Genomic DNA, 26,258 nt, shown 5'->3' on the forward strand with positions numbered 1-26,258 from the left:
TTAAAAAAAAAGCTGCAGCCATCGTTTTGAAACTTGCATTGAAATCTGCGCAGTTAGGCCACAGTTGAGGGCAGCCTGTAAGGGTGAAATGGCCAATTCCTAGTCTTGTGAAATTGGTTCAGATTATGTAAAAATAGATTCATAGATTTGCAGAGCACGAAAACTAACCTTTTAGTCCACGCCGACCACATACCCTAAAGTAATCTCATGATCCATTGCCACCATTTGGCTCATATCTCTCTCAACCCATCCTATTCATATATCTATCCAGATGCCTTTAAAATGTTGTAATTGTACCAGCCTCGACCACTGCCTCTGGCAGCTCATTGCATACATATAACAAGCTCGCGTGAAATCGTTACCCCTTCGGTCCCTTTTAAACCTTGTCCCTCTCAAATTAAACCTATGACCCTTCAGTTTTGGACTTCCTCTACTCTGGAGAAAAACATACAAATGTTGAGCAGACAGGCAAAATACTGAATAAAATGTTGAGCACCAGGGAATCAAAAGAATTGTGGCTCCAGCCTTTTCTTTCCTTCTGTTGGCATTTGGACACTTAAAATTTGTCAGTCGCGCCAGTATCTCCAAGGGGCATACTGCGCATGTTTCTCGGTGACGGCAAGCACTGCGCATGTACGCCGGTGTCAGGAAAATATTGGGCACGCTCTTGTCTGTCAGCGGAAACGGCGCGCGACATTGTTTTTTTGGCCCAATGGAAAGCGCTGGAGGACCGAAAAGAATGCGGTCCTCCTGCCAATGAGAGCCCTCATTGTCTGAACGCGGAAATAGGACCATGAGTTTCTGTTGCTTCTCTCACTCTCTGACTGAAAATTGAGGTTCGCCCCAGACTGCAACCTCTTTCCTTTGTCTAACATCTTTGAGTATTACACACTCTTTTCTTACCCCCTTTTCTATTTCATTTTTCATTCTGGAGTTCAACTCGACTTGAAGCAAAGTTGGTTCAGGCCTGTGTCTGAATTGGCAAAAACGTGACAAATTCAGTGACGCAGTATGAAGTTATCGCCTTTCATATGAAATAAACACAGGAAGGAGGTGCATTGTTTAAATGATGATATATTGGGATGTGGAGCAAATGAGGACTACAGATACTAGAGATCAGAGTTGAAAAGTGTGGCGCTGGAAAAGCACAGCACAGCAGAGCAGGTCAGGCAGCATCCGTGGTGCAGGAGAGTCAACATTTTGCGCACAAGCCCTTCATCAGGTATGGTGTGTGCATGTGCAAAGGTGCCTCAACTACTTTCTACTCAGGCTTTCTACTCCAGTCAAAGCCATTTGTCAGACAGGTGCAGCAAGCAATGAGCAAGGCAAGTGGTATATGAGCAAGAGGAATTGAGTTCTGAAATGGGGATCTTCAGAAGTTAGTTGTCATTGAATATATTCAAAGCTGAGTTCATCTGACTTTTGAACTTCAAAAGTAGTTATGGGGAAGTCAAGAAAATGATTTTAAATAAATATTTTTATTAGAAACTTTTTCAAATCTTTTACAAAACATCTATAAACAAAAATAAATACAGAAAGATAGAGGCAGGACAACAATGTCATATCGCTATACTATTAATAATGAACTACCTAATATCTACCAGAATTATTGAATCTACGTAGCTTAAACTAAACTACAATCAAATTAAACAAAAATTAAATTAAACTGAATTCAAATTAACTTAAATCACATTATTTTATACTATTTCACTCACCACATCTCCAGCGAGGGTCTCGTCCCTGGGTGCAACAGTTATTCTACCCCTATTCTTTTCCCCCAGCCTCCCCTTCCCGGGACCTCACGGATGCCCAAACCGATTCCCATGGCTGTACCACGGCCCTACTTAATATTGCTGATAAGTCTGCATTAATATAATTTAGAAACGGCCACAATGTCTTGTAAAGCTGCTCTGTTTTGTGGTGCACCAAATTCGTGTGGTAATCTTGGGGGAGATGCTCCATCGCCAGCCTACGCCACCCCATAAAACCTAGGGGGTTTTCCAATGTCCAATTCATTAAAATATTCTTCCTTGCACAGTGGGTAAGAAGGTTACAGAGTCTCCTCCCGTGTTCCCCAGAGAGGGCAACCCCAGAAGAAGAAATGCCGGATCCACTTTAACTTCAATCCCCAGGATGTCCTTCAGCTCCCTAACTATAGCACTCCGGTATGTCTGGATCTTACAACATGACCAATAGCAGTGTGTGAGAGTGCTTATACTAATTTTATATTTGGGACACCCTGGTGACACTCCTCTCTTCAACTTAGCCTCTCTGGCGCCATATGAGCCCTCTGTGAAATTTTCAATTGCATGTTTTGTTACATATTGAAATTTTCCTTACATTTTCCCATATGTCTTCCCGTATTTCCAACAAAATATCCTCTCCTAGCTCCCGATTCCAGAGGAGCCATGATGGTTGGGGCAATTAGTGGGGGTGCCTGATCTGAAGGATGGAACGCAGTTCCCTTCACATTCCCTCAGGCACATCACTTCTCTAAATGATACAAAGTACTAACTGAAAGAGCACCCATCCACTGGAATACACTTTTCTCCATGTCTGACCTGTAAAGCTGAGCCAGGAGCATTGACTTGCTCTGTACGTAATCCCTTATCTGAAAGTACTGGAAAAGGTTCCTATTATACAATCCATATTTCTGACCTAGTTGGCTAAACGACATCAAGACATCCCCCTCGAATAATTCTCCCAGACAAGAGATTCCCTTACTCTCCCATGACTTAAAGCCGGAGTCCATTGCCCCAGGTTTAAATCCTTGGGCTCGCACCAATGAGGTAAATGGCAAGGTCTTAAGCCAATTGCCCTCATTATGCCTCATTGTCCTCCGGGCTTTCATTGTATTTAAAATGATTGGACTCTTACGCTGCTCGGTCATGGATTTCATCTTATCCATGAATAATAGATTGACTAGGGGACATCTCGACTGAGAGGCTTAAGCGTCAAGTCAAATTGACCCCGTATTCCCCCGTGCCCAGTCTCCCACATATGCCAAGAAAGCACTTACTTGATATCTCTTTATGTCTGAAAGATCCACCCCAATCCCTCACCCTAGGAGAGCTGCAATTTGGTAAACTTAATTAGGACATCAAATAAAAGAACCTAGCCAACCATTGAGCCTCAGTAATACTCATCTGGGTAGCAACAATGGGAGCATTCTCATGGGGTATAACAGGCGAGGAAGAACATGCATTTTAATCAGGGCTATTTGGCCTAACCATGATAACGGTAATCCCTCCCACTGCTGCAAATCCTGTTTTATCCTCCCCAGTAATTGTACATAGTTAGCTTTATACAGCTGGTGGAAGGGAGGAGTAATAAACATTCCCAAATAGAAAAAATCCTTTTGAAAACCATTTAAACAGGAACTGCATTCCATCCTTCAGATCAGGCACCTCCACTAATCCCCCTACCGGCACGGCTTCTGATTTTGTAAATTGATCCTGTAGTCCAGAAAACTACCAAATAAATTAATTGTTTGAATCAATCGAGGACCGGACTCCTCCTGATTGGCCAAGAACAAAAGGACTTCACCAGCATATAGGGTGATCATATTCTCCCCCATTCCCACTCCTGGCCCCAGTATTTCAGGATCCCTCCTGATAGCCTCAGCTAATGGCTCAATTGCCAAGGTAAATAGCAGCGGTGAATATTAAAGTTAACTGAATTAGTGCCATTTGTGATTATTGCTGTCTTCGGATCATTATACAATACCACCACCCATCTAGCAAAGGATCCCCCCAAACCAAAATGCTCGAGGACCACAAACATGTACGGCCATTCTATCAAATGCCTTTTCTGCGTCTAGGGAGGTCACCAAACCCGGGACCAATCTTTGCTGGCACACCTGCACTATGTTCAGTACCCTCCTGATATTCTTGGAGGAGCTATGGCCCTTAACAAAACCCATCTGATCTTCTTTGATAATATAGGGCAACACCTTTTCCAACCTCAGGGCCAGCATCTTGGATAGAATTTTAAAATCTACATTCAACAGTGAAATGGGTCTGTATGAAGCACATTCTTCGGGCTCTTTCCCCTTCTTTAAAATGAAGGAGATATTAGCCTCCCGAAGAGAGGGCAGAAGACAATCGTGTATATGAATAGTAATACATCCCCAGAGGTGGTTCCACCAACACATTTATGAATTCCTTATGGGATTCACTTGGGAATCCATCTGACCCCAGTGCTTTGCTACGCTGGAGATGCTTTATTGCTTCCTGCACCTCCTGTATCTTCATAGGCACATTTAACGTGGAAACAAGTGCTGCGTTTAGATTGGGGAGGGGCAGATTCTGCAAAATTCAAACAATCTTTGTTTGGCAAAGGAGACCCTTTTTTGCCACCTGTGTGTGCAATGAGTCGAGAGCAGCTCGGAGAGCTGCAGCTTGACCACTGAAGGCCTATTATAATATACTTCCTCAGCTATCTGCAGCCGGGTTTCCAGCATCCGTTGTTGCTCCTCCCTCTGCCTGTTTCTAGTCATAGAGATATACATCACGGAAACAGACCCTTCAGTCCAACTCGTCCATGCGGACCAGATATCCCAAGCCAATCTAGTCCCACCTGCCAGAACCAAGCCCATATCCCTCCAAACCCTTCCTATTCATACACCCATCATGCATTATCTAAGCTGTCACCTGTTGTTTTAAAACCTTAAGTTTTCTCCAAGAAGGTGACTGCTCAGTTCAGAAAATGCATGTTAATGATACGTGCAACCCATTCTAAATAGTGAAAGACTTAACAATCCAGGTTGCTCAATATATCATTTCAATGGCATGATACTGTGTAATGTTTTGCTGTAAATTCTGTGTCCTATGATCTTATACTCCACAACCACCTGATGAAGGAGCAGTCCTTCTGAAAGCTAGTGCTTCCAAATACTCCTGCTGGATTGTAGCCTGGTGTTGTGTGATTTTTAACTTTCTCCAGGTTAGGGTGGATTGGCCATGATAAATTACCCATCAGCGTTCAGGGTTGTGCAGATTAGGAGCATTCGTCTGAGGTAAATGTAAAATAATAAGAGTTGGGGAATGGGTGTGGGTGGGTTAGTCTTTGGAGGGTCGGTGTAGTCTCGTTGGGCCGAGTCGCCTGTTTCCACACTGTAGGGATTCTATGAAGTTCTGCTGTAGGGCAGTGCAGACGCACTGCAGGTCAAACGGAGCAAACGCAGTGAGGGGGACAGTTGTTGAAGTTGTTCCGCCCCAGACCCATTGTGATGTCACAAGGCGGAAGTGGCTCTGTTGGTTTCAGAGTAAAACTCCCTCCATCTGGGCAACTCCACATTCTGGGAGGGAGAGAGATTAGATTTTAGAATCCCTACAGTGTGGAAACAGGCCCTTCGGCCCAACAGGTCCACACTGACCCTCTGAAGAATAACCTACCCAGACCCATTTCCCCCTCTCTCTAATGCACCTAACAATGTGCAATTTAACATGGCCAATTCACCTGACCTGTACATCTTTGGACTGTGGGAGGAAACCGGAGCACTCGGTGGAAACCTAGGCAGACACGAGGAGAATGTGCAAATTCCACACAAACAGGGATGGAAGAATAGAGATTGGGAAAGGGGAGAAGTAGATATCTTGTTTGTTTTTATTTTTAAAATGCACTTGATTCCCACAAATAAATGGAACAGGTACAAGTACAGCACACGCAGTATTCCTCATTGCAACTTCAAGGTTTTGCGTCCTCTTCTTCTGCGTTGGTTCCAGCACATTTGGCTTCCTTGTCCTCTCCCAACCCCCACCCTGAGCCGTTGGTGCTTCGATTGTTTATAAAATCAAGAGAGGCATGGATAGGGTAAATAGACAAGGTCACTTCTCTGGGAGTACAGAACTAGAGAGTAATAGGTTTAGGGTGAGGTGGGGGTGGGGGGAGTGTCTGGAGATTGAAAAGGAAACTAAGGGGCAATTCATGCAGAACATGGTACGTGAAAGGAAACAGCTGCCAGAGGAAGTAGTGGATGCTGGTATAATTATGATATACCCATCCAGATGTCCTTTAAATGTATGAATAGGAAGGGTTTAGACGGATAAGGGCCAAATGCTGGCAAATGAGACTAGATTCGTTGAGGATATCTGGTCGGCATAGACCACTTGGACCAAAGGACCTGTTTCTGTGCTGTATATCTAAATGACTCTGGTTTGCCAAGTCAGTATGTTTAGTTTCTCTCTGGTGTCATTGCCTTGATGTCTCACTCCAAACTTCCCCCGCACCCACATGGGGGCACGTTAACCAGTTTGAGTCTGGTTGTTTGTCAAGAAGTTACATTGCAGGTTCATCCTGAATTTACACACTATATTTTTGCTTCCCAAAATCAGACCTGCTCACTCTCAGCAGTTTCCCAATGTCATGGAAGATATTAATTTTCAGGTGGAGGTATCCAAAATTCAGAGAGATGTCAGTTGTGACTGTTTTGCTGTTCTGTCCCTGTCAGATCCTGAATCAGCACCTTCAGGAGAATTAGTTCGAATGGAGTGAGCTGGCGGCAAACACAGCAATGAACATTGGAGACTCTGAGCCAGCTGAAACTTGCTCAGTGTGAAGTACATTCCACATTGCTGCAAGAATTGCAAGCAGCAAAGCCTTTCCAGAACATCTGCTTGTCATTCTGTCCCCGGGGGGGCTGATGTTTGTCTCATCCCCAGAACTGGACTATCTCCACTGGCGGATAATTAACCCGTTTTATTTCTACTTGCACGTTGTTCTGGGGGGAATGTAGGGTTGGGGGAGGGTAAGAGTCGTTCGCTCTTCTGCTCTCTCTCCCTCTTTCTCTCTCTCTCTCTCTGAAACTGTTGGGGTGAGAGGTGTCAGTTACATTAGTGCGGGGAACATGAACAACTTTGATTGTGAACTTTCTCCAAAGGTCTGTTATCGGAGAGACAGAAAGATGCTATGCTGGCAGGACAGAGAGAAATGAACACCGAGGACTCTTCGCCCAGGTAAATTCACATTGTTGTGCAGCCTGCATGGTGTTCAGAAATCGTCTTCACGCAGCAATCTTACGGAAAGTCTATTGCAAAGTGGGCATCGCTTTCTTTGCTGCGACCGCGCAGCAGTTAACATCTGAGCCCCAAGTGTCCCAGATGACGAGAATCCGTGTGAAACCTTCACTCACTGAGAGTCATCCCCACGGCCCTGAGCTGAGGGACTGCAGGCAGTCCAACACGGAAGGGATGGTTAAAATTGAACCATTTTTGTTCCTCAGCCTGTCTGTCCCAGAGATAGGCAGCGGGACGGCATAAACATGAAGCATCATTCTCCCGCCAACAGAGGAGGTTCATCCCATCGAGTCCACGGCGACTCTCTGCCACTTGTCTCTCTGAGGTGATTCACAATCAGTGATATCTGTCCGAATACTAAGGGACTGTGTATGAGTGGTGATACAGTTTCTGACATGCTGATCATCTTGTCATTCACGTCCGAAACAGCGAGGCGAACGATGGCAGGGAAGGCACGAAACCACAAGGTATGCGTCTCAGCTAATTGGCATCTCAGAGAAGTGGGTTTGCGATTCAGTTCATAGGAAACCGACAAAGAACAGGAGAAGACCACTCAGACCTCCCAAAGCATGTTACTTGAACCGTGTGAAGTTCGCGAGTGTATCGGTCTGATACGGGACATTCAGACATTCAGGAAGAAGGTTCAAAGGCAAGGTACAGAACAGAGTACAGCACCATTTCAAAACGACGCTGCTCAAGGGGACATCGAGCAATAGCAAAGGATGGTTTCGATCCATCGACGCCGCGTTATGGGCCAAGAACGCTACCGTTTTCCACAGGTCCCTTCAGCCTTTCGTCTGGCATGTGGCATGCACATTCGAGACTGATGTCAAAGATCTCCACTACTGTCGTGTAATATGCTGTTTCGCAGACGTATGGAGGCTGTGTAAATATAAACTTTTTTCTAACTTCCCACATTCTGTTGATCGAACTGTGATTTCATTCTGAATCACAGCATGTGTCACAGCGCAGACGGAGGCTCTGCGGCCCACCTTCGCTCTGCTGGGTCGACACATTAAGCAAACGTGGCTCTCTATTCGTATCATTCTCTTGCCTTCTCCGTGTAAATCTGCACATTGTTACTTTAAACATGATCACCGAATTCCCGTTTGCGTCTATTGAATCTGCCTCTTTGTCAATGTCCGATCGGGATTTGCTGAACCTAACCATTCCCTGTACGAAAGCGTTCTTCCTAATGTCACTTTTGGTTACTATCCTCATGACTTTAAAACACTGCCAAATTGTTGCCGATCCTTTCAGGAGTGGGAACATTTTAACTGCATTACTTTCTCTGTCTAGACTTCGCATGACTTGGAAAGCTTCAATCAGGCCAGATTTCAAACTTCTGTTCTCCGAGGAGAGCTGTCCTAATTTTCCAATCTTGCTTCACTGCTGACATTCCTTAAACACAGCACCACTGACGTCAACGCTATGTTCCATCAGTTCACTTGCTTGCTTCCTGTCCAATTCGTTTTCCAACCGAGTTTAGCGAAGGTGCTTTTTGAGAAAATGAATCAGGCACTCGTGTAAAAATCAGGAAAGGCGGGCTCGTTGAGGATTTGAACCGGGGATGTCTCGCAGTGGAAGATGCACAGCAAGAATCATACGCCTTGTCCAAGAAGCCACACGCGCTATGAGCTGCCCCTGCCGCTCCACGTCTTCAACCAGCTGAGTCTTGCTCAGTGTGAAATACATTTGACATTGCTCTGAGAATCACAAGTGGCCAAGAGTTTCCAGAACAGCTGCTTCTCATTCTGTCTCCCTGCTGCTGTTTGTCCCGGCCCCAGGAACTGAGCCCTCTCGACTGACAGAAAGTTGAAAGATTTTGTTTCTAAACTTGTCTCTGACACCGGATTGCCCAGTGACAAGCATTGCCCTCCTCAACATAGTGTACAGAGAACAACAGAAGACCACTTAGACCTCCACGAGGGTGTCATCTCAACTGTGCACATTGGGCCAGTATATCAATGTGAAATATTTATGTCGAAGGTTTTTTGGGAAAGAGATGAGAAGGCGATGTGCAGAACAGTGCGCTGTCGTACGGGAAAGCTGCAAAAACGACATTGACTGAATAGGAGAGATGGTTTCCCCTCTGGGTGATGCTCCCATCAACGCACCCGCAGACATATTGCCGTCGTGCAAATATAAACTCTGTCTTAATTCCCACATTCTGTTCTTTCGAACTGTGATTTTTCCCAAAGCACAAAATTTCAACACTCGCAAAATTCAAACTTTAACAAAGTGCTCATAGATATATTTAGCGAACACCTGGAAGAAATTTGAGAGCTCTTGAACTTTAAGTGGAACGAAGGGGAGCTTCTCTCGAGGCTGTATAATGTGGAGATATGTTCCCCAAGTTAACTGGTAGTGGTTGACCATCCCAGTGCTTCCCGATGCAGGGTTGCCCTGACCCACATGGACGTTTCTTTGATAAACTGTCCCGGGGGCTTCCAGCCGTACCGTGACGTCATAGGGCGAGCCCCCGCTGATGGCCTGCAGCTGCTGTGACACAATAATGATGCTGGCCCTGGAACATGAATATGAATTAGCTCATGAGTCACGTGGTACTGAATCATTGGATGGAATGTTCTTTCAACTTTACGGATTTATATATAAGAGGAGGGAAATGGGCAAGGCTTACACCTCGGGTCAACTCTTCCTTCACTTGTAACACCCCACACCCACCTCCCATTGTCCCAAGGCACTTTCCCCTGCAATCACCGAATGTGTAACACCTGCCTATTTACCTGCTCCCTCCTGAATATCCAAGGGCTCGAACATAACTACCAGGTGAAGCAGCACTTTACCTGCAAATTTGCCACAAACTAGTCTACTGCATTCGTTGCTCACAGTGTGGTTTCCCCAAAGTAGCATGAAGCATAAACTGGATGATTGCTTCGCAGAACATCTCGGTTCTGCCCGCAAAAAAAGGCCTTGCGCTTCTGGTTGCCTGTCACTTTAACACGCCACCCTGCTCCCTGGCCAACATGTCTGTCTCAGGCATGCAGCAGTTTTCCATAAAGCTAAGCTCCTGATGGAAGACCAACGCCTCATTTTCCACTTTGAGATCCTATAGCTCTCCGTCTTCAACATCGAGTTCAATATTGTTTGGACCCGAACTGCCCCATGCCCTTGACCCCTACCTCACCCACACGAGGCCTTGTTATCACATAGTCTGCTGTTACACACGACTTATTGTTAGCCAGGAACAGTCTCCATTAATAGTTATTCACCCTCCTACACAGATCGTTATTCACTCCTTTGTCCCTCCATTTTTCTCCCTCTGAACTTGCAGCAAAGAGAGCAATGTGGACTGGTATCCCTGAGCCAGCTGTTTGTCCCATCTCCAGGAACCGGGCTATCTCCACTGGTGGATAATTAAACTATTTTATTGTTGTGTTGACGTGAGGAGACTGTGTAAATATAAACTTTTTCTAAATTCCCACCTTCCGTTGGTCGAACTGTGAGTTCACTCTGAATCACAACACGTGTCACAGCGCACTTGGAGGCCCACCTTAGCTCTGCTGGTTCTTCACAGCAAGTAAATGAGAGTCTCTATTTGTATCATTCTCTTGCCTTCTCCCTGTAAATCTCCACATTGTTACTTTGAACATGACCACCGAATTCCCTTTTCTGTTCTTGAATCTGCCTCTTTGTCACGGTCAGACAGGGATTTACTGATCCGAACCACTCCCTGTGCGAAAATGTTCTTCCTAATGTTACTTGTTTTCCAAATGCCTTGAAATCTCTGCCAATTTTTTGGGAAATTGAAAGGATTCTCATTCCTGCACATGAGGCTGAATTGATTTAATTTCTAACGTAAAGGACTGCTGATGCTGAGAATCTGAGACAGAAAGAGGAACTGCTGGAGAAACTCGGCAGGTTTGGCAGTGCCTGTGGGAGAAAACAGAGTTCTGAAATATTGTCTCTGATTCTCTTTCCACCGACGGTGCCTGACCTCCTGAGGTGCTCCTGCAATTTCTGTTTTTGCTTTTAACTGAAAGTTCATTTCATCTTTCAGGATGAAACAACCAGACTCTCCATTTGCAGATATTTAACCCTTTCGAAACCTGTGAAGTGATTGGATTCAAACAAACCCAACAATAATTTCCTGTTTCTCAGCTCCACAGGCAGAGAGACCTGGGAAATGAAGCTGTCAGTGTGGTTCTTTATTCGTGGGCAGAGTGGTTAATGCGACATACTTTAAATCTATTGCAGTTTCCCCACGCAGGTGTGTACCCTGCTGACTATAAAATAAGAAATGTAGTCAAAACGAAAGGGAGACTGTTCCCCGGTTTCTTCTTTAAGATTCAAATCAGTGGAGGGTGAAAGATGTTTCACTCACATTGGGACTGATCGGGAATCTGCAACCCACTGCCTGTCAGGGTGTTACAAGCAGATATCCACAGAGCTGCTTTTGAGGTGATGAGCCAAGTATTTGGAAATGAGACTAGAACAGTGAGGGGCGTGAAGTCGTGATCGAAATGAAGCAGGCACCTGAGGATTAATATGTTTTATTTGCCAGTGAAAGCTACTGCTTCACAAAGTTGGGACAATGGAAGGGAAGCAGTGAACTTGATTATCTTTGGCTGTTCCTCTTGTGAATGTTCCCATTGCTGCGCATGTCCGTGTAAATGTCAGAATTCTACAGCATGGCGGTGTCATCTACGCACAGTGCCGGGGTGCAATGGATGACGCATCTGACTCCACCTACCTGTTTGAAAAGCAGCTCACAGCGTCTTCACACACCCCAATTAATCTTTCTCATTGTCCTGAAGCCGGCATACGGTTTGAATTCCTGATCTGCGGGAACGAGACTCTTTTCACTGTCTCCATCAGAGACAAGTCACAGCGCTGTCAGAGGAGGGGAAGCTGAAAGAAATCCACACGCTGCTCACGCGCACATTTCACTTTCCCCAACTCACCGCCCCAACCACTGCGGCTCCTGGGAGTGGAAAGGGAACAAACACCAAACCCGAGTCTCATATTTGTGAATCTTCTGAAAATAAGGAAACTGTTCATCCCTTCGGATCTTCCATCCTGGGCTGACAGCGTTGATTTTAAATGGCTGTCCAGTCAGTGTCGAATCTTTTTGGCTGAAAATATCTTCCTTATCTCATCCCAGCATTTCTTGCCACAGAGAACCGTGTGGCAAAGTTCATGCATATATTTCCTTGTATGGCATTTTGTAAATAACATTCGTTTGCTGGTTGTTTCTATCGGTTATTTCAGGTTCATTAGCCGCTGTTCAAGTTTGTTGGTAGGTTTGTGGGCCACCATGATGCTGAGGGGTTTGAGTTGTCTGGACATCATTTAACAGATGTATTTAATGTAAGGTAATGTGGCTAGGGTTTCTGCAGACGTTGTGTCTGCTTTTGTCAATTTGTTGATGTGAAATCGGCACACTGGGTTTATTGGGTAGGCAAAAGTGAGGACTGGAGATGCTGGAAGCCAGAGTTTAGATCAGAATGGTGCTGGAAAAGCACAACAGTTCAAGCATCTCCCGATGATTAGGAAAATCGACGTTTCGGGCAAAAGCCCTTCATTAGGAATAGAGGCAGGACGCCTTCAGGGTGAGAGATAAATTGGGGGGGGGGGGGGGGGTGTGCTGTGGCGAAGGTAGCAAAGAGTAAAATATGTGAATGGTGGTGGGGATAGAGGTGACAGGTCAGAGAGGAGTGTTTAGCGGATAGGTGAGAAGGGAGATTGGCAAATAGGACAGGTCATGAGATCAGTGCTGAGCTGGAAGGTTGGAACTGTGGTAAGGTCGGGGAGGGGGAATGACGAAACTGGTGAAGTCCACATTGATGCCCTGGGGTTGAAGTGTTCCGAGGCGGAAGATGAGGTGTTCTTCCTCCAGGCGTCGGGTGGGGAAGCAGCGGCGACGAAGGAGGCCCAGGACCTGCATGTCCTCGGCCGAGTGGAAGGGGGAGTTGAAATGTTGGGGCACAGGGCGATGGGGTTGATAGTTGCGGGTGTCCTGGAGATGTGCCTTGACTCTCCAGTCTCCCCAATGTTGGAGTGATCGCATCGGGAGCAATGGATACATAAAATTACATTGGTGGCTGTCTCGGTGAAAGTTTTCTGACGACCCTGGCCTGGGTTTGATTCCCGGGCAGCGAAACAATTTTCAGCAGAGATACCAACGTTTGCGCATGTGTCCCTGGTGGTCTAGTGGTTAGGATTCGGCGCTCTCACCGCCGCGGCCCGGGTTCGATTCCCGGTCAGGGAAGCCATTTTTCTCGTTCGGGGAACTAATCTCGTGTGTGGGTATGTGAGACTCTGAGTTTCCAGTCACGTTGACGTTTAAAACCGAACTGAGCAGAGCGACCGCATCCTCCTTGTTGTCAAGGCCATCAATACCCAAGTCCTGGTGAATCAAGCGACTGTCACACTTCGATGTGATGTTTGGTCTGAGATTTCTGGATCTAAATTCTTCTCTTGTAATATTCCTGTGGAAAGAGATTGCAAAGGTCATCGCTGTCAGTCCACAATAGAAAATCAAAACACACAATTCTAGTTTCTGTGGATCATTCTTTCCTCTCTTAATACCCAAGATCTTTGTGCTGATCTATATGTAAATGTATTCAGCAGGGAAATGTGGTGTTTTTGCATTCTCCATGAAGAGTTCACATGGACTCAAGTATTTGAATGGACATCTATCGTGCGGTATTGACATTCTTACTGAAGATACACAATATACTGTGGTTAAATATTACGAGCCCAGAACCAACTGCAAATCAGGCTTTTAGAGGCATAAACATTCCATCAAATATGTACCATATACCCCAGACTTATCTGTCTTATATTAACGCATGGTTGTCTTAGATTCCCAGAAGACTCTGATTTAAGTTGCAAGTGTGAATTTTTATAAAAGAAGCCATGTTTTTGGACTCTTTCCATGTCATACTGAGTCTATTACTGGAAATACATCAATAGTACACCGGGATTCGTGGATCAATGACGTGAGGCTTATCTTTACCCGCTTATAATTTTCTGTTGCATAAATGTTTCGATGAATGCCAATATCACCAGCCATAGAGTCGGAGACGTAAAGCACAGAAATACACCCTTCACTCTAAATTGTCCATGCCGATCGGATATGCAAAATTCATCTTGTCCCATTTGCCAGAACTTGGCCTATATCCCACTAAATCCTTCCTATTCAGATACCCATCCAGATGCCGCCACCAGCCTCCACCACTTCCTCTGGCAGCTCATTCCATGCATGCACAACCCTCTGCATGAAAACGTTGACTGCAAGGTCCCTTTTAAATGTTTCCCCTCTCGCCCTCAACCTATGCCCTCTAGTTCTGCACTTCTCCATCCCAGGGAAAAGATTTTGTCTATTCACCCCATCCATGCCCGTCAGGTTTTTATAAACCTCTTTGAAAAAAATCACTCAGCTTGCGATGCTCCTGGGAAAACAGCCCCATCCTATTCAGCCTCTCCCGGTGGTTTAAAACTCTTACCCTGGGAACATCCTTGTGAATCTTTTCTCAATCCTTTCAAGTTTCACAACATTGAAAGTCCCCTTCTCGTCTCGAACCTGTGCCCTATTTTCGTTGACCTTTTCACCCTGGAGGGAAAAAAAAACCCTCTGACGATCATAGAATTCCTCCAGGGTGGAAACAGATGATTCAGCCCAACAAGTCAACACCGACCCTCCAAAGATTAACCCACAGGGACTCATTCCCCTACCCCTATTACTCTATATTTATCCGTAACTAATGCACCTACGTACACATCCCTCAACACTGGGGCAATTTATACACAGACAATCCAACTTAACCTGCCTATCCCTGGACACGATGGGTAATTTGGCATGGCTAATCCACCCTAACCTACACATTTTTGGAATGTAGGAGGAAGCCCTTGCAGACATGAGAGGTGGCGTGCAGGTCGAATGTGCAAACTCTACACAGACAGTCACCAGAGATTGAAATTGAACCCGGGTCTCTGGCACTGTGTGGCATCAGTGCAAACCACTGAGCTACCCTGCCACCCCAGTCCAGCCAATCTGTGTCTCATCATTTTTTCGACGTCTCCCCTCAGCCTCTGTCTTCCCAGAGAAAAAAAAATCAGGTTTATGCCACTTCTCCTCATAACTAGAGCCCTTCAAACCAGGCAATGTCCTGGTGAGCCTTGTCTGTACCCTCTGCCAGAGCACCCGCATCCTTCCAGTAGTGTGGAGACCAGAACTGAACGTAGTATTCCGAATGTGGCCAGAATAAATAGCTGTAACATAACTCGCCAACTCTTACACTCAAGGAAGCGTGCTGTGTTTCTTCTTGACCACCGTACCGACCTGCTTTACCACTTCCACGGATCAATATGCCCAAATCCTTCTGTATGCCAGTGCTGCTATGAGTTCTGCCATTTATAATACAATTCTTACGTTTCCTTCGTCTCTAGCTTTGGACTTCCGCTACCATGGGGAATAGACATATAAAGTTGAGCAGCAAGACAAATTTCAACAGGAATAAAATGTCGAGCCAAAGGGAAAAATAAAATTATGGCTCCAGCATTTTTTCTTCTATTGACATTTGGATGATTAAAACCTGTCAGTGAAACCAGCCTCTCCCAGAGCGTATTGCACATGCTTCGTGGTGTGAGCTCGCACTGCACATATGCTGCGGTGTCAGCAAAAGCACTGAGTATGCTCGTCGCTGTCCGCGGAAACGGCCCGTGACTTTCTTGTGGAGGACCAATGGTGAGACCTGGAGGACCGGCAGAAGCCTGGTCCTCCTGCAAATCAGAGAGGCCCCTTTGTCTGCATGCGGAAGTTGGGCCATGAGCTTCTGAACCTGCTGTTGCTCCTCTCTCTCTGAAGAAGATTGAAATTAGTCCCAGACTGCAACATCTTTACTCTGTCCAACATCTGTGTGTACGGCACCCTCTTTTCTCACCGACTTTTCCATTTATTTTTCATTTTGGGTTTCAGTTGCTGTCTTGCACGAACTGAAGGGAAAGGGAGTGAATCCAGGGAGGAGACAGACTCTGGAAAAGTTGGTCCAGGGCTGTGTTTCAATTGGCAAACGCATGGCAAATGCAGTACCACAATGTAAAGTTATAGACTTTGCTTTGGAAAAAAATAAGCAGGAAGGAGGTGCAGGGTTTAAATGTTAATAGACTGGGATGTGGAGGAAGTGAGGACTGCAGATTCTGGAGATCAGCGTCAAGTGTGTCGCTGGAAAACACAACAGGTCGGGCAGCATCCGAGGAGCAGAAAAGTCAACGTTTTGGGTACGAACTTTTCATCAGGAAATGATGTGTGGATGTACAAATGGACCTCACTGTCCTTCTACACCAGTCAATGCCAGTTGTCAGACAGGTCCAGCAAGCAATGAGCAAGGCGGTACATTAGCAAGAGGAGTTCAAAAATGGGGATGTCTCCTGCAGTTTTGGGCGGTGGGGGGTGGTCATTGAATATATTCAAACCTGAGTTAATCTGAATTTTGAACAATAAAGAAGTGGACGGTTATGGGGGAAAGCAAAAACATGGTTTTGAGGCCAGTATAGAACAGTTACAGAGTCATACAGTACAGAAATAAACACTTCCGCCCAACTAGCCCAATGCTATGTTATCATACTTAACCAATCCCACTTGCCAGTGTTTGGCTCATATCCCTCTGTCGCAAAGCTGGTTCTTTTTTCTAAAAGCTGGACCTTCTTCTCAAGGATACTATGTCCTTGGCTTCTTTCAGAGGGGTTGTAAAACAGTCCCAGGCTCCAAAATGACTGGTTTAGTACAGAGATTAAAAGTATATCGGGAGGCCTTTTTGTTTTTATGTAAACAGATAAGACTTTATGTCAAAGCTTTTATGTTTTTGAAGTGACGTGCATAATAAAAGGGGAGGGGTCAGTTGTGAAAGCTGAAATCTTGTTTGAGTGAGTTCAGCAGTAGACTGTGTGGAGAAAAGCTGTTAAACCCTCTCTCCTTCTATCTTCCTAACTCTGACCTGTTTCAGTTTTACTCTCTGTTTAAGAGGTTTGTTTATTGGGCCTGTTGTGTACATTTGGAACAGCATATTTAAGTCTAGTTTCGATAGGCTGAGTTCTGTGGGTATTCTCTATTCTGTTCTTTGTGATTCCTTCCACAATCTTGTGAATACACTTCTGTTTTAAAACCTGGTAGTCAACCTAGCTAACTTACTCTGGGTAATTTTCACTGCACACAGTACAGATAACAAACTTATGGTCTGAGCTACCTGCTTAAGAATATTTTGAGTGGTCTAGCCTAGACCATAACACCTCAGAACCTTTCCCATTCATGTCCTTATCCACATTTAAACATTGTTACTGTGCCAGTATCCTTCGCTTCCTCTGGACATTCATTCCACACACAAACCACTATTTGTGGAGAAAAAAAAAAGTGTGCCTCATGACTTTTTAAAATCTTTCTCCATTCACCTTCAAAATTTGCTTCCTAATGTTGAAAGCCCCGCTCTAAGGAAAGGACACCCTTCATTCACTTCCTCTCTAGCCCCCATGATTTTTTCAGTTTCAGGTCGCCTCTCAACCTCCTATGCTCCGGTGAAAACGATTCCAGCCTATCCATCTAGATGTAGGTATATTCGTATCCAGTTATGATCTGTTCAATGTTGGTGCAGGCTCGAAAGACCGAATAGCCTATTCCTACTCCCAATTCTCTCACATTGTGTCCAGGACAGCAAGACACCATAAGAGATAGGAGTAGAAATCAGGCCATTCAGCCCATTGGTCTGCTCATACAATTTAATCATGACTGATAACTTTCTCAGCTGAAAAACGTGTTGCTGGAAAAGCGCAGCAGGTCAGGCAGCATCCCAGGAGCAGGTGAATCGACGTTTCGGACATGAGCCCTTCTTCAGGAATGAGGAAAGTGTGTCCAGCAGGCTAAGATAAAAAGTATGGAGGAGGGACTTGGGGAGGGGCGTTGGAAATGCGATAGGTGGACGGAGGTCAAGGTGAGGGTGATAGACTGGAGTGAGGTGGGGGCGAAGAGGTTAGGAAGAAGATTGCAGGTTAGGAAGGCGGTGCTGAGTTCGAGGGATTTGACTGAGACAAGGTCGGGGGAGGGGAAATGATGAAACTGGAGAAATCAGAGTTCATCCCTTGTGGTTGGAGGGTTCCTAGGCAGAAGGTGAGGCGTCCTTTCTCCAACCGTGGTGTTGCTATGGTCTGGCAATGGAGGAGTCCAAGGACCTGAATATCCTTGGTTGAGTGGAAGGGGGAGTTGAAGTGTTGAGCCACGGGGTGGTTGGGTTGGTTGGTCTGGGTATCCCAGAGGTGTTCTCTGAAACGTTCCGCAAGTCGGCGACCTGTCTCCCCAATTTAGAGGAGACAACATTGGGTGCAGCAGATGCAATAAATGATGTGTGTGGAGGTGCAGGTGAATTTGTGGCGGATATCGAAGGATCCCTTGGGACCTTGGAGGAAAGTAAGGGAGGAGGTGTGGGCGCAAGTTTTGCATTTCTTGTGGTTGCAGGGGAAGATGCCGGGAGTGGAGGTTGTGTTGATGGGAGGTGTGGATCTGACGAGGGAGTCACGGAGGAAGTGGTGTTTTCGGAACGCTGATACGGGAGGGGAGGGAAATATATCCCTGGTGGTGGGGTCCGTTTGGAGGTGGCGGAAATGACGGCGGATAATACACTGCATATGGAGGTTGGTGGGGTGGTAGGTGCGGACCAGTGGGCCCTGACCTGGTGGCGGTTTGAGGGGCGGGGCTCAAGGGCTGAGGAGCGGGAAGTGGAGGAGATGCGGTGGAGGCATCGTCGATCACGTCTGGAGGGAAATTACGGTCATTGAAGAAGAAGGCCATCTGGGTTGTACAGTGTTGGAACTGGTCCTCCTGGGAGCAGATGCGGCGGAGACGAAGGAATTGGGAAAATGGGATGGCGTTTTTACAGGGGGCAGGGTGGGAGGAGGTGTAGTCTAGGTAGCTGTGGGAGTTGGTCAGTTTATAGTAAATGTTTGTGTTGATTCGGTCGCCCGATACTCTTCACCGAACACTGATTACTTTCCATTTCAGTTTCATTATCCAACTCTCTTTTGAATTCCATAATTGAATCTGATTCCAACACACTCTCTCGCAGACCATTCCAAAGGTCGAAGATTTTCAATCATTAACGAAATAAGTTCTGGATCTCTCCCAAAACACAATTCATATGGATCTTGCTTCGAATCATTTGCAGTAAGTTCTTCACATGGACAAATTTGCAGCTGAGAGCAATTGTTCAAATTTAATATCATATTGGGGTGGCACAGTGCTTGGCATTGCTACCTCACTGCATTAGGGACCTCGGTTCAATTCCAACCACAGGTGAGTGTCTGTGTGGAGTCTGCATGTTCTCCTTGTCTGCATGGGTTTCATCCCACAGTCCAAAGATGTGCAGGTTAGGTGGATAGAAATGGAAAGGTCTGGGAAGGGGAGGGAGGAGTCTGAGACGGTCCAGGTCAATTTGAGGTCGGGGTGGAGGGCTGTACGTTCCGAGGGTGAGAGGTTGGAGTGGGTGAGAGGGATGGAGAGGTTGAGGCAGTTAATGTCGCGGTGGCAGTTGGCTATGAAGTGATCGAGGGCAGGTAAGAGGCCAGCACAGGGTGTCCAGGTGGATGGGGTGCGTTGGAGGCGTTGGCGGCGGGAGAAGGGGTCGTCAGAGGGTGGGCGGGAATCCTGGTTGAAGAAGAAGGCACGGAGGCGAAGGCGGCGGAAGAATTGTTCGATATCATGCCGCGTGTCGAAGAGTCGTACTGGGTATTGTCAGTCAGCTGAGTTCCCTTATTGGGGTGTTCCCCTACTTTTGTTAACATTTCTCATCGATAACGTTTAGATTCCCAATATCTGCAGGGTTCTTTCTCTACTTGAGTGATTCAGTGACTTTTTTAATGAATTGCTCCTGTGATATCTCATGAGAGGGTGTATGACATTAACAGTGCCATATAATTTTTTCTGGGTCACAATGTGCCCAAGTGAGAAAGAACTGACCATCCTTAAATATTTGTTTTTAAACAACGGACATAAATTAATGTTTGGAAAACACACAACTTGCATGTATTAAGATCAGAAATAGGAATGGGAGTAGGCAGTTGACTGTGGAGATGCTCTGTCTTTCTTCACCATCCATGGCAGAATTCTCTCTCCATAATTTTCCACGACTTCACTTGATGAATGGGCTACGCTCCTAGAGCTTGTGAGTTTTAAATAAACCTGTTGAATTATAATTTGGCGTTGTGTGACTTATGACAAAAAAAAATTTGATTGAGGATGTTATTACACATACTGGAGCAATGGGATTTCAACCTGGGACTCAGGGCTCAGAGGGAGGGACACTACCACTGCATCATAAAAAAGCCTGTCTGGTAATGAATGGAAACACCTTCCACCTCAACATAGGACAAGACCATTGTTCCCTCAGAGACCATTATATTAAATTGAGCCATTCTCTTGTTGAATGAATGATTGAGAACACCTTCCTCCTGAACATGGGACGCTCATTCTGTGCTCCTCGAGCCCTTTGTAGTAAAGGGGCGAGGACAGTGAAGGGCCTGCGAACCTCTCCACCAATCCCAAAGCCTGAGGTCCGTGCGGACTAATTGGAGCGGGACATTCCGGGGGTAGGACCAGTACTATCCGCACACCCGGTCGCCATTGGTCAGGTGGAATAAGGTGCGTCTGATTGGAGGGAGCGCGGATGACGCGCGTCACAGAAGGCGGAGACGAAAAGAAGAAGAAAAACAAAGATGGCGGCGCGAGGCTGCAGTTTTCTCATCGAATCAGCGGGCGGTTTCTGACGGAGGGAGGGGGGTAGACAGGCATCGTTTACCTCAGAAAATACCTTTAAACTACATTTCAAATTAAAGCCGGAACTTTTCAAACAAAAGCTGTGAAGAAAAGGAGACAGTCCCCGGTGGGGTTTATTGTTTATTTTTGTATAATTTCCAGGGCCCGGGAAGGGGGAGGTGACGGTTACCGGGTGAACGAGAAAACAAATTAAAAATGTCGGCGGTGGAGGAGAGAGTTCCGGCGCCCACTGCTTCTTCGGCGGCGGCCGGAGCCCCGGAGCTCAACAACGCCCCGCAGCTGGAGGAAGGTTCGAGAAGCCGGTCATGGTATTGGATCCGGGCGGGATAAAGGTCTGAACCAAAGTAAAAGTAAGAGATGTCCAACTGCATTCAACAAGATATTGTATTGGTGTGTGAGAGAGGCCGCTCACGGGAGTCTGATCCCTGAAGCTTTACGACCTTGCCTGTACCCCTTTATTTTGTAAATATATTTATTAATATCAGTATAATAAAAAGATAAAAACACAAGTCACAATACACCTACTGTCCATTAACTACTAACCTACCCTATAATACAAAACAAACCCGAACACTGTGCAAAGCAACACCAATAAATATATATATAAATGATAGAGCAAAAAAACCACAAGAATACAGAACAGCTATGCTCGGCGCAATGCTCCCAAATAAAGGAACGGGAGCATTGTATATATAGCCGTATTAACTCAGGAGATCTCCTCCAGGGCCCAGGGTGACAAATCTAACCGTCTTGGTTAAACAAATACACTAGTTAAGATAACTGACAAATACAGATCCAAATAACTCAAGTAGGACTGTCATGTCTTAGAACAATGGTCCTCGGATTCTGGATTAGTGGTGCTGGAAGACCACAGCAGTTCAGGCAGTATCCAAGGAGCTTCGAAACCGACGTTTCGGGCAAAAGCCCTTCATCAGGAATAAAGGCAGTGAGCCTGAAGCGTGGAGAAATAAGCTAGAGGAGGGTGGGGTGGGGAGAAAGTAGCATCGAGTACAATGGGTGAGTGGGGAGGAGATGAAGGTGATAGGTCAGGGAGGAGAGGGTGGAGTGGATAGGTGGAAAAGGAGATAGGCAGGTCGGACAAGTCCGGACAAGTCATGGGGACAGTGCTGAGCTGGACTTTCGAACTAGGGTGAGGTGGGCTAAGGGGAAATGAGGAAACTGGTGAAGTCTACATTGGTGCCCTGGGGTTGACGTGTTCCGAGGCGGAAGATGAGGCGTTCTTCCTCCAGGCGTCTGGTGGTGAGGGAGTGGCGGTGAAGGAGGCCCAGGACCTCCATGTCCTCGGCAGAGTGGGTGGGGGAATTGAAATGTTGGGCCACGGGGCAGTGTGGTTGATTGGTGCAGGTGTCCCGGAGATGTTCCCGAAAGCGCTCTGCTTGGAGGCGCCCAGTTTCCCCAATGTAGAGGAGACCGCATCGGGAGCAACGGATACAATAAATGATATTAGTGGATGTGCAGGTACAACTTTGATGGATGTGGAAGGCTCCTTTAGGGCCTTGGATAGAGGTGAGGGAGGAGATGTGGGCGCAGATTTTACAGTTCCTGCAGTGGCAGGGGAAAGTGCCAGGATGGGAGGGTGGATTGTAGGGGGACATGGACCTGACCAGGTAGTCACGGAGGGAATGGTCTTTGCGGAAGGTGGAAAGGGGTGGGGACGGAAATATATCCCTGGTGGTGGGGTCTGTTTGGAGGTGGCGCAAATATCGGTGGATGATTTGGTTAAAACGTAGGTTAGTAGGGTGGAAGGTGAGCACCGGGGCGTTCTGTCCTTGTTACCGTTGGAGGGGTGGGGTCTGAGGGCGGAGGTGTGGGATGTGCACGAGATGCGTTGGAGGGCATCTTTAACCACGTGGGAAGGGAAATTGCTGTCTCTAAAGATGGAGGCCATCTGGTGTGTTCTGTGGTGGAACTGGTCCTCCTGGGAGCAGATCCGGCGGAGGCGGAGGAAGTGGGAATACGGGATGGCATTTCTGCAAGAGGTAGGGTGGGAAGAGGTGTAATCCAGGTAGCTGTGGGAGTCGGTGGGTTTGTAAAAAATGGCAGTGTCAAGTCAGTCATCATTAATGGAGATGGAGAGGTCCAGGAAGTGGAGGGAGGTGTCAGAGATGGTGCAGGTAAATTTAAGGTCAGGGTGGAATGTGTTGGTGAAGTTGATGAATTGCTCAACCTCCTCACGGGCGCAGGAGGTGGCGCCAATGCAGTCATCAATGTAGCGGAGGAAGAGGTGGGGAGTGGTGCCGCTGTAATTACGGAAGATCAACTGCTCTACGGAGCTAACAAAAAGACAGGCATAGCTTGGGCCCAACCGTGTGCCCATGGCTACCCCAGCACACGACTGCTGCACCACTCTGCGCCCACGCGCCGAGTGCTATCCACAGGTCCCTTCGAGACTGATGTCGAAGATCTCCAACGCTGTCGTGTCATATGCTGTTGCGCAGACGTATGGAGGCTGTGTAAATATAAACTTGTTTTCTAAACTCCCACAATCTGTTGGTTGAACTGTGATTTCATTCTGAATCACAGCATGTGTCAAAGCGTAGACGGAGGCCATGCGGCCCACCTTCGCTCTGCTGGATCGACACAGTCAGTAAACATGTGTCTCTTGCCTTCTCCATGTAATTCTGCACATTGTTACATTGCACATTGCACATGACCATCGAATTCCCGTTTGCGTCTATTGAATCTGCCTCTTTGTCAGTGTCAGTTAGGGATTTACTAACCCCAACCACTCCCTGTACGAAAGCGTTCTTCCTCATGTCACTTTTCGTTCTTTTCCCCATGACTTTAAAAGTCTGTCTCTCCTTTCAGGCGTGGGAGCATTTTGACGACATTACTTTCCCTGTTTAGACTTCGCATGACTTGGAAAACTTCAATCAGGCCAGATTTCAAACTTCTGTTCTCCGAGGAGAGCTGTCCTAATTTTCCAAACTTGTTTCATTGCTGACATTCCTTAAACACGGCACCACTCACGTCAACGCAATATTCCATCATTTCACTTCCTTGCTTTCTGCCCAATTCGTACTCCAAGCAGGTAAAATCAATGACTGCAGATGCTGGAAACCAGATTCTGGATTGTTGGTGCTGGAAAACACAGCACTTCAGGCAGCATCCGAGGAGTAGTAAAATCGACGTTTCGGGCAAAAGCCCCGACTTTAGCGAAGGTGTTTTTTGAGAAAGTTAACCGGGCACTCTTGCACCAGTCAGAAAATGCGGGCTCGTCCGGGATTTCGTGCATGTCTTCGTAGAAGAAGACACAACGCAAGAATCATACCCCGAGACCAACGAGCCACACCGAGAGCACACAAGCAGCCCCGCTCCACCTCTTTCACCAGCTGAGTCTTGCTCAGTGTGAAATACATTTGACATTGATCTGAGAATTGCAAGTGGCGAAGAGTTTCCAGAACAATTGCTTCTCATTCTGTCTCCCTGCTCCCGTTTGTCCCGGAACCAGGAACCGGGCCCTCTCTACTGGCAGAAAATTAAACCGTTTTGTTTCTAAACTTTTCTCTGACACCGGAGTGACCCGTGACATGCATTGACCTCCTCAACATAGGGTACAGAGAACAACAGAAGACCACTCAGACCTCCACAAGGATGTCATCTGAATTGTGCACATTGGGACTGTATATCAATGTGAAATATTTATGTCGATGTTTTTTGGGAAAGAGATGAGAAGGCGAGGTGCAGAAGAGTGCGCCGTAATAAGGGAAAACTGCTAAAGATGACATTGAGTGAATAGGAGAGATGGTTGCCCTTCTGGGTGATGCACCCATCACGCACCCGCAGACATATCGCCGTCGTGCAAATATAAACTCTGTCTAGATTGCCACATTCTGTTTTTTCAAACTGTGATTTCGCTCAAAAGCGCAAAATTTCAACAATTGCAACGTTCAAACTTTACGAAGTTCTCATAGACATATTTAGCGAACACCTGGAAGAAATTCTTTCAAACGTACAGGGGGAATTTCGGTTTGAGGGCTCTTGAACTTTAAGTAGAAGGAAGGGAAGTTTGCCTCGAGGCTGTGCAATGTGGAGATGTGTTCCCCATGTTAACTGGTAGTGCTTGACTATCTCAGTGCTTCTCGATGCAGGGTTGCTCTGACCCACAGGGAGGTTCTTTGACAAACTGTCCCGGGGCTTCCTGCCGTACTGTGACGTCATAGGGCGGGCCGCCGGTGATGGCCTGCAGCTGCTGTGACACAAGAATGATGCTGGCCCCGGAACATGAATACGAATTAGTTCATGAGTCACGTGGTACTGAATCATTCCATGGAATGTTCTTTCAACGTCACGGATGTACATATGAGAGGAGGTAAATGGGCAGGGCTTACACCTCGGGTCAACTCTTCCATCACTCGCAACATCCCACACCCACCTCCCAGTGTCCCAAGGCACCTTCCGCTGCACCCACCGAATGTGTAACACCTGCCCATTTACCTGCTCCCTCCTGAATATCCAAGGGCTCGAACATACCTTCCAGGTAAAGCAGCACTTTACCTGCACATTTGCCACAACCTAGTCTACTACACAGTGTAGTTTCCCCAAAGTAGCATGAAGCATAAACTGGGTGACTGCTTCACAGAACATCTCGGTTCTGCCCGGAAAAAAAGGCCTTGAGCGTCTGGTTGCCTGTCACTTTAACATGCCACCCTGCTGCCTGGCCAACATCTCTGTCTCAGGCATGCAACAGTGTTCCATGAAAGCTAAGCTCCAGATGGAAGACCAACGCCTCATTTTCGACTTGGAGATCCTGTAGCCCTCCAGTCTTCAACATCGAGTTCAATATTGTTTCGACCCGAACCCCATGCACTTGACCCCTACCAAACCCATACGAGGCCTTGTTATCACATCGTCTGCTGTTACACACGAATTATTGTTAGCCAGGAACAGTCTCCATAACAGTGTCCATTAACAGTTAGTCACCCTCCGACACAGATTTGTCCCTCCAATGTTCTCCCTCTGAACTGGCGGCAAAGAGAGCAATGTGGACTGATATCCCTGAGCCAGCTGTTTGTCGTATCTCCAGGAACAGGGCTCTCTCCACTGGCGGATAATTAAACTATTTTGCTGTTGCGCTGACGTGAGGAGACTGTGTAAATATACACTTTTCTAAATTCCCACGTTCCGTTGGTCGAACTGTGAGTTCACTCTGAATCACAACACGTGTCACAGCGCATTTGGAGGCCCACCTTAGCTCTGCTGGTTCCACACAGCAAGTAACTGAGAGTCTCTATTCTATTCTTGCCTTTTCCCGGTAAATCTCCATATTGTTACTTTGAACATGTCCACCGAATTCCCCTTTGTGTTCTTGAATCTGTCTCTTTGTCACGGTCAGACAGGGGTTTGCGGATCCGAACCACTCCCTGCGCAAAAATGTTCTTCCTTATGTCACTTACATTTTTTCCAAATGCCTTGAAATCTCTGCCATTTTTGGGGGG

General features: G+C 46.6%; 1 protein-coding gene and 1 non-coding gene across 2 annotated transcripts in view; both read left to right on the forward strand.

Annotated features, from left to right (window-relative positions):
• The window catches only part of LOC140460632 (uncharacterized), a 1,198,404-nt gene that overhangs the window by 485,519 nt on the left and 686,627 nt on the right, over positions 1-26,258 (forward strand). The gene's annotated exons all lie outside the window — the stretch shown is intronic.
• Positions 13,177-13,248, forward strand: trnae-cuc (transfer RNA glutamic acid (anticodon CUC)). Its single transcript has one exon. It is a non-coding gene; the product is annotated as a tRNA-Glu (tRNA).

Source organism: Chiloscyllium punctatum, chromosome 36 (assembly GCF_047496795.1).
Source record: "Chiloscyllium punctatum isolate Juve2018m chromosome 36, sChiPun1.3, whole genome shotgun sequence".
NCBI lineage: Eukaryota > Metazoa > Chordata > Chondrichthyes > Orectolobiformes > Hemiscylliidae > Chiloscyllium > Chiloscyllium punctatum.